Source organism: Bison bison, unplaced genomic scaffold (assembly GCF_000754665.1).
Source record: "Bison bison bison isolate TAMUID 2011002044 unplaced genomic scaffold, Bison_UMD1.0 scf7180017864174, whole genome shotgun sequence".
NCBI classification, from domain to species: Eukaryota; Metazoa; Chordata; class Mammalia; order Artiodactyla; family Bovidae; genus Bison; species Bison bison.
Genome location: NW_011494746.1, coordinates 1,477,625 through 1,486,377, shown reverse-complemented (window position 1 = coordinate 1,486,377; position 8,753 = coordinate 1,477,625). Strand labels below are relative to the sequence as shown.

The following is an 8,753-nucleotide window of genomic DNA, read 5'->3' as shown; positions in this document are numbered from 1 at the left end:
GATCCAGCAGGAGGACATAAAAAGAAGGAGCCATATTGTAGGGTAAGTGATTCGCTAACCCTACACACATGCTCACAGGGATATTTTCAGCTGGGGCTCAATCCCTGTGACATGGAGGCTGGGGGTGAGCCTATAGGAAGCAGGAATCATAGAAACAGAGGGCACTGCCACAAACTCTGGATGCTGATTTCTTCTTCCCTTTGAGAAACTACCAGGTCCAAAGAGCACAGGCAAAGGCAAGAGAGGTCTGAGGCCCTGTGACATGTTGGGAAAGCACTGAGTGGTGAGGTGTGGTTGGGTCCTAGGGTGTGTAGTGGGAGATAACAGATGAGATTGGAAAGGCAGAGCTAGCCCACATGAAGGGCCTGACATTCATGCTAATACTTTGAAGTGTATCCAGTAGACATGGGTAGCCACTGAAAATTTTTGAGGATGGTGGCTGCAGTATCTGGTCTGCTTCAGGAGGGTGTGAATGGTGGGTTATAGAGTATCTGGCTTAAAGCATGCTATGGGGAAAACCAGATCTTCTTTATTTGTGATGGAGACTTGACCATATATATATAATAGTTGCTCTGTTTATCAGCTTTCCTTGATAGCCTTTTAGAGGCTACTGTATGATTCCCACGCCACTGACTGTTACAGTGAATTGCTGTATCTCCTGTTTTCCATTCCTCAGGGTTTTGGTTTTTTTTTTTAATTGGAATATAGTTGATTTACAATGTTGTGTTAGGTGTACATCAAAGTGAATTAGTTATACATATACACATATCTACTCTTTTTTAGATTCTTTTCCTGTATAGGCCACTACAGATCTTCCCCAAATATGTGTGTGTATATATATACAATAAAATAGATAAAAGTACATATAATAATAGTATACGTGTGTATATATATATATATAAGCAATATGTAAAAATAGATAACTAATAAGGACCTATGGGCTTCCCCAGTGGCTCAGTGGGAAAGAATCCTCCTGCAGTACAGGAGACATGGGTTCGATCCCTGGGTCAGGAAGATCCCCTGGAGGAGGGCATGGCAACACACTCCAGTATTCTGGTTGGGAAAATCCTGTGGAGAGAGGAGACTGGTGGGCCACTGTCCATGGGGTTGTAAAAGGGTTGAACATGACTGAAGCAACTAACCACCACCATTTATCTATTTTGTCTATTTTATTTATATTTTTTATATGTATGGACTTCCCTGGTGGCTCAGACGGTAAAGCGTCTGTCTACAATGCAGGAGACCCGGGTTGGAGCCCTGGGTTGGGAAGATCCCCTGGAGAAGGAAATGGCAATCCACTCCAGTACTATTGCCTGGAAAATCCCATGGACAGAGGAGCCTGGTAGGCTACAGTCTATGGGGTCGCAAAGAGTCGGACATGACTGAGCGACTTCACTTTCACTTTCACTTTGTATATATATATATATATATTTTTTAATATATACAGTAGTGTGTATATATCAATCCTGATTTATCCACCCCCGCTTACCCCCTGGTAACCATAGGTTTGCTTTCTACATCTGTCCCCAGTGTTTTAATGACATTATACAATATTTAGACTCTGGGTACCTATCTTAGTGAGTATGACCTTGAACTCACTGTCAGGCGATGCTTATCAAAAGCTTGCTTTAGAGAAACACTGTTTAAAGAAGAGAGCCTAGATGATCATTCATCCTTCTACCTCTCTCCAGACCACCAGATTGTGGTACCCCTATACTGTAGTGTTTTTCTCTCCCCACCTACTCCTTGACCCCAGATTACTCTCCTTGAGTTGTGTGTTGGTGTTTTGGCATCAGCCTATGGAGAAAATCACTGTGTCACTCACTAAGGCCTCTACTGTAAGAAGATAGGTTCACTGTTGAATAGCATCTTTTTGAGAACACTCAGGAGAAATTTCTCTCAGACCCCAGTTTTAAGTATAATTTTTTCTTCCTGAGCAGTTTCTGTCTATGGACTCTGTAACTGATTGCATTGTCCTGTTTGCCTTGATCCCAAGCAGGACACATTTGTGCCCTACTCTTGCCAAGTAGCTAAAGCCTTAAGCATAAATTTTTATTTTTATGCACAAATTTCACTCTTTGTTTCATCTTGTCTTTTCATCTTTGTTTTCTGTAAGCTCTTATTTTTTGGAACTTGTTATTGAATCCTAGCATACCAGTACATCCAAAATCATCAACTTGATGAATTTTCACGAAATGTGATCAGCATCCAGATCAACAAACAGAACATTACCCGCTTCATTTTGGTTGTTTAATTCACTTGTTGATTCTAACAGTTTATCTATGAATTCTTCTTTTTTTTTTTTTGGCCATTTTGCACGGCAGATAGGATCTTAGTTCCCCAACCAGGGATAGAACCTGCACCCCCTGCGGTGAAAGCATGGATTCTTAACCACTGGACTGCTATGGAAGTCCTAATTCTTCTTCTGTGTTTTCTATATACAATCATATTGTCTGCAAATAATGACTTCTAATCCATATACTTGTCTGGTTTAAAATTTAATGCTAGTATATATTGTTTTGTATGTATTTTTGTTTGTTTTTACAAGCTGCTTCAAATCCTTTTACACAAAGACAATATAGAATTAATTTTTCTTAAGTTATCTTTAGTTGTGCAGTTAAGGTTGGATCAAAATATTTGATTTTCTTAAGTAGTATAAAGTTCCCAAGACATTGGTAGTACCTAGAAATCCAGATAGCGTTGAATGAGTTCTTCCTTGCAGGGAAGGTCATAGCATAGCATCTTTGACTCTAGCATACTTCACCTCTCTCTCCCTTCAGACTCAGAATAGTAAGAGTGTTTTCCTTGTGGGAGCAGATCTTCTCCCTTTTCTTCTCCCCATATAGTTTTTATTTCTCTGAGATGATGAATGAATGACTGATTTTTTACTAAGAAGACTCATTCATTGAATATCTGATTTTGTCTATTTTCTTCCGGCTTTGAGCAAATGCTACATGGTCTTAAGCCAGGATTGGCAAACTGTGGCCAGTGTGGGCCAAGCCCACAACCAGTTGTTAATGACCTATTAAGCTGTTTTAAATGATTGAGAAAAATTAAAAGAATAATATTTTATGACAGTGAAAATTATATGAAACAAAATTTCAGTGTCACACAAATAAATTTTTATTGACATACAACCATACTTAATCATTTATGTGTTGTCTGTGGCTGCTTTTGTGCCAAACAACCAACTCGAGTAGTTGGAACCTTAAGCTTCACATGGACAAAAATATTTACTATCTGGCCCTTTATAGAAAAAATTACCAGCTCCTGATCTAAACAGTAGGGAGCCACTGAAGGATTTTGGCAGGAAAATGACATGCAAACTGTGTTAATTAAGGAAAAGTTAATCAAACTCTGGTACACAGGATGAAACTGGTTGTGGGAGAGAGGGGAGCCTTGAAGTGGGAGGTCAGAACCATTTATATATTTATTTTTGGAAGCAGCTTTACTCACTATGACACCACCAACACTACCTATTTATAGTTATTTTTAGAATCAGTTCAGTTCAGTCGCTCAGTTGTGTCCAACTCTGCGACCCCATGGACTGCAGCATGCCAGGCTTCTCTGTCCATCACCAACTCCCGGAGCTTCCTCAAACTCGTGTCCGTTGAGTTGGTGATGCCAGTCAACCATCTCATCCTCTGTTGTCCCCTGTTTTTAGAAAACCTGATTCCTTTCTACCAGGCTTTCCTGGTGGCTCAGATGGTGAAGAATCTGCATGCGATACAGGAGACCCTGATTTGATCCCTGGGTCAGGAAGATCCCCTAGAGAAGGAAATGGAAACCCACTCTAGTACTTTTGCCTGGAGAATTCCATGGACAGAGGAGCCTGGTAGGCTAAAATCCTTGGGGTCTGAAAGAGTGGGACACGGCTAAGCAACTAACGTTACTACTACTGTATATCATAGGTCAGTAATTTCTAGACTTAAGGAAGTTTTGACATACTATTCTTTATCTCACTGCATTTTCTCTTTCTTCCCCCCCATAAAATGGGATCTGACATAAGATGAGCAGCAGTTTGTGGTGGCTGAGAAGTCAGACAGACATAAATTTAAATCTCATATCTGCCTATTTAACAGCTGTTTACCTTAAGTTAAAATTTTTCTAAACCTCAGACTCCTTGTTTGTAAAATAGAGTTGTTCTGAGAATTAAATACAATAATACATATAAAGCATCCAAGATATGTTAATCCTCAAGAAATGATGGTTGTTATTTTGTGCTTTATGTGAGCAGTAATTCTGGATTTTTTTGAGATATTTGGGTACTTTTCATGACGTCTGATAAGATAACTTTTTTATGTTCTTTTTCTCCTGGTTTACATTTTCTTTTTTCCCAATACTTTGCTTGTAACTCATTATTTTATTCTGTTTATTTCCTTTAAGCCATGTCATTTCCTCTGTAGAATAGAATAGGCTATTTCAAAACATTGTTGAGAGATCGTAGGATATCTTCAAACTAGGGTTGTGAGTAACTCATATAAAGGCTCGTTTTAGTCAGTTGGGGCTGCTGCAACAAAGTGTGTGCTCAGTCGTGTCTGACTCTCTGCAACCCTGTAGACTGTAGCCCACCAGCCTCCTCTGTTCATGGAGTTTTCCAGGCAAGAACTCTGGAGTGGGTTGCCACTTCCTACTCCAGGGATTTCCCGACCCAGGGATTCAGCTCTCTTCTCTGTGTCTCTTATGTTGGCAGGCGGATTCTTTACCACTAGTGCCATCTGGAAAGTGGACCAGTTAGCTTATAAGTGTCAGGTATTTATTTCTCATAGTTCTAGAGGCCAGAAGTCTGAGATCAAGGCTCTGAAAGATTTGATGTCTGGTGAGGACCCACTTCCTGGTTCATAGACCATCTTCTAGCTGTGTTCTCACAATACTTAAAGGGTGAGGGAGCTCTCTGGAGTGTCTTTTATAAAGCCACTAATCCCATTCATGAAGGCTCTATCTTTATTACCTAATCACTTCCCAAATGCCCCATCTCCAAATACTGTCACGTTGGTCGTTAGGTTTCAGTCTATGAATTTTGGAGGCCCACAGACATTCAGTCTATAGCAGAACTGGTTGTTTATACTAATGCTGTACTTAAAAAGGAAAAAAATATTAGTATTAAAGAGATTAGGGAGCTACACATATGGGGGCAGGAAGTATTAATATTCGGGAAGTCTCTGTTCCTTCTGCTCAGTTTTCCTGTGAACCTAAAACTGCTCTAAAAAATCAAATCTACTAAAAAAATGAAACTAAACTTACTTCCCATCTCTTATCTATATAGTGCTTTACAAGAATTATTGAGTGTTTCCTGACTATAAAACAGCTAAACCTGTTTCTGTTTTATTGTTTTGTGTGATTTTGATAGGTTTGGTTGTGGAACTAAGATGTCAGAATCTCACTGATCTGTATCAAGTATTACCTGGCATTTGAGAATAAAACAATTTATAACCTCCACCAGAGAGGCATGCTAATTTTTAAATGTGTTTCTGTTTTTATGTACTATCAAGAAACTGTTTCAGACTTTAATATTAGTGTAAAAAAAAAAAAAGATATAAAAAAAAGCCCCTGACCCCACTGTGGATTTGGTCATGATGTAAAAACAATTTTGACTCTGGAGTTTGGGAAACAAAGTTTTTGATTTCATGATGGTACTGAAATCTTGGGGATTTGGAATATTCCAGCTAGTCAACTGAAACAACAGTCATCTGTTGTGTGTCTGATAACTTTAGAAATTGGAAAAAAAATAGAAAAAGAAGGACCCATGGTTCTTTATAAGAAGGACCCATGGTTCTTAATATCATGCCTTACTGTTCAAAACAAAACAGCATTTTGTACATCATAAAGATTAGGGATGAGTCTGGATATTGTTCTGTGCACCTGACCATGTGATCCTCACATTTCTCAGAACGGGGTAGATGAAGTATGTATATATAGATAATCAAGTTAATTTGACCAACATTTTCTTCTTTACTGTGTGCCCAGCACTACAGTGGGTACTGCAGATGTGAAGATAAGACATTGTCATGATCCTAAAAGAAGTTAGAGTGTAGCAGAAGATAGTTTTAATACAGTGATAAGTATTATGATAGAACTGTCTTGTACCAAGGCAAGGGAGAGCTTTTAGTTTAATCCAAGAGTTTAGAAAAGTCTTCTCAGAGGTGAGCCCCCCGCTTGAAAGATAAATAAGTAGTGTAACTTCTAAGAGAGGTGTATGTTACCCTTCCCTGAAGCCTCTACAGTAGTGATCTACTTTATAGGAGGCCGCATTATGGTTATCAATGTCCAGAATTTTTAGGGGTGACAATATATAGTGGAAAGTATACTTCGGTTTTTCATAAAGGTGTCTTGAGTAAATTTCTCCCTTTTACCCCAAATTCACGACCACTACCAGGATTGGGTAGCAGAATTTCCATGGTATAGGGTCTCTTCTCTTTCTTCCAGGCCCTCCAGAAAGAAACAGTTTGTCAGGGGAACTCTGAAAATGTTTCTTGTATCAGATCTCTTTAAGAAGAAAATGAAGTGCCCCTAGTGGGAGTATCTGAGAAACTTTGAAACTGCATCTGTAAACTTTGAAGAATGGCTCTTGACAGTGTTCTCTGTGCCTCTCTATCCTGACTGCTTCCTCTGACCATAGGGATGCTGAGCCAACTGCCTTACTATAACGCTATTGGTCAATCACATATTCCTCTAGCCTCCTGACTGACTTCCAACTCTTAGCTTTCCCTGACCCACTTGCCTGGTTCTTTTCCAACCTGACCTGCCACAATATCAGATTTCAAGCTCTGACCTGGTGACCTGGTCCGTGCATGTGCAGTCTGCCGGCTGGCAGACAGCCAGCCTGTCCCCTAACCCCACCCAAGGCCAGAGTGTCAACAGCTTGGCAGCAGTGATTTGTTCCACCTTCCCCCCTCATCCACATTCAGGCAAGGCACACCAACATCTCATGAGGAGGGTCAGAGCCAAGACCAGAAAGGGAAGGAAGAAGGAAACCTGTTTAGGAAGGGTAAGATTTGGTATATGTTTAAAGACAGCCCTCAAAAATTCATTCAGTCAGTATTTGAGTGCCTTCTGTGTGTGTCAGGCATGTGCTGGATTAGAGGAGTAGAAGATGAATGAGGAGGATATTTGGGATGATAAAAAAAGATTGACACGAGGCACTTGGACACATGTTATTTTACCCCTCTGTTATCATACTTATCACATAGTTCTATGCTATGTAAGAAAGTTTTTGTGACTAAACTCTTAGTATTGTCTTAAATTAGCTTCCAAGGTTGTTGTATCCCAGATACTATTTGTAGGTTGGAGTTGAATTCTACTTACTGGACGTGTGAATTTAGGAATTTCAGGCAATAGAAGTTCTAGTGTAAAATCTTACGTGTGTCTAGAAACAGAAGGAATGATTTCCTATTCTTGGCAAATGCTCTCAAATTCTGGAAGCAAGACTGTCAGGAGAATGATGAATTTTTGCCACATGTTAGGTTCAGCTTGTGAAAAGAGCCTGAGATTATGAGCCTTCACTTTTAGTGCCATCTGGCCATTTGGAAACATTGGTCAGGGTTGAGTGGCAAAATTAAAAGCTTTTAAAGGCCAGACAGGTAAACACACTAGGCTGGGGTGGAGCAGTGAATACAGATGAGATATTTAATATTATCAGATGTCATTTTAAAACTGTAACAGCAGTGCAGTGCTGCCCAGGAGGATGGCAGCCCTTAAGTCACACTCAACTTCTGGGCTTTAGTTATCCTGGGAACCAGTCTGCCCTCTTAGAGGAAATTGATTGAGAGAACTGATATACTCTTATATACAATAACGCAACAGAAAATTGTGCCATTTCCACGCACTCACCAAAATGTAGTCAGTATTTAGTGTGTGAAATTCTACTCATATCCTTTTCTTCACAATTAGAAAAGGCCTGTGCACATTGAACACTTATTCTGAAAAATTAAATATGTATTGTTGTAGATCATTCATTTATAGAGTTTAAACATGTTTTGAGTGGCAACTGACACACACACATACACACACACTCCAACATAGCAATTAAATACCCAGGCTATTAATTTCTCCACATTACCTAAAGAGAAAGTTTGACTTAACCACTAAAATCTCCATTCAGTAGTTGCAGTCTTGAAGATAGATTCAGCAGCAAATCAGGTCAGTACTCTGAAAACATTGTGAACAACTCAGGGCTCTCACTGAGTGTGCATGACAGATAATATACTACTGGGAAAATCTTAGTGCAGTTTATATAAAGAAATTGGTGATACAGAATCTGACTCATTATCAGATATGGTTCAGATCAGATCAGATCAGTCGCTCAGTCGTGTCCGACTCTTTGCGACCCCATGAATCACAGCACGCCAAGCCTCCCTGGCCATCACCAACTCCCAGGGTTCACCCAGACTCAAGTCCATCGAGTCAGTGATGCCATCCAGCCATCTCATCCTCTGTCGTCCCCTTCTCCTCCTGCCCCCAATCCCTCCCAGCATCAGAGTCTTTTCCAATGAGTCAACTCTGCGCATGAAGTGGCCAAAGTACTGGAGTTTCAGCTTTAGCATCATTCCTTCCAAAGAAATCCTAGGGCTGATCTCCTTCAGAATGGACTGGTTGGATCTCCTTGCAGTCAAGGGACTCTCAAGTGTCTTCTCCAACACCACAGTTCAAAAGCATCAATTCTTCGGCGCTCAGCCTTCTTCACAGTCCAACTCACATCCATACGTGACCACAGGAAAAACCATAGCCTTGACTAGAAGAACCTTTGTTGGCAA

At 40.1% G+C, this 8,753-nt stretch overlaps 1 protein-coding gene across 2 annotated transcripts in view; it reads left to right on the top strand.

Moving 5' to 3' along the window:
* The window catches only part of L2HGDH (L-2-hydroxyglutarate dehydrogenase), a 55,340-nt gene that overhangs the window by 18,897 nt on the left and 27,690 nt on the right, over positions 1 to 8,753 (top strand). The gene's annotated exons all lie outside the window — the stretch shown is intronic.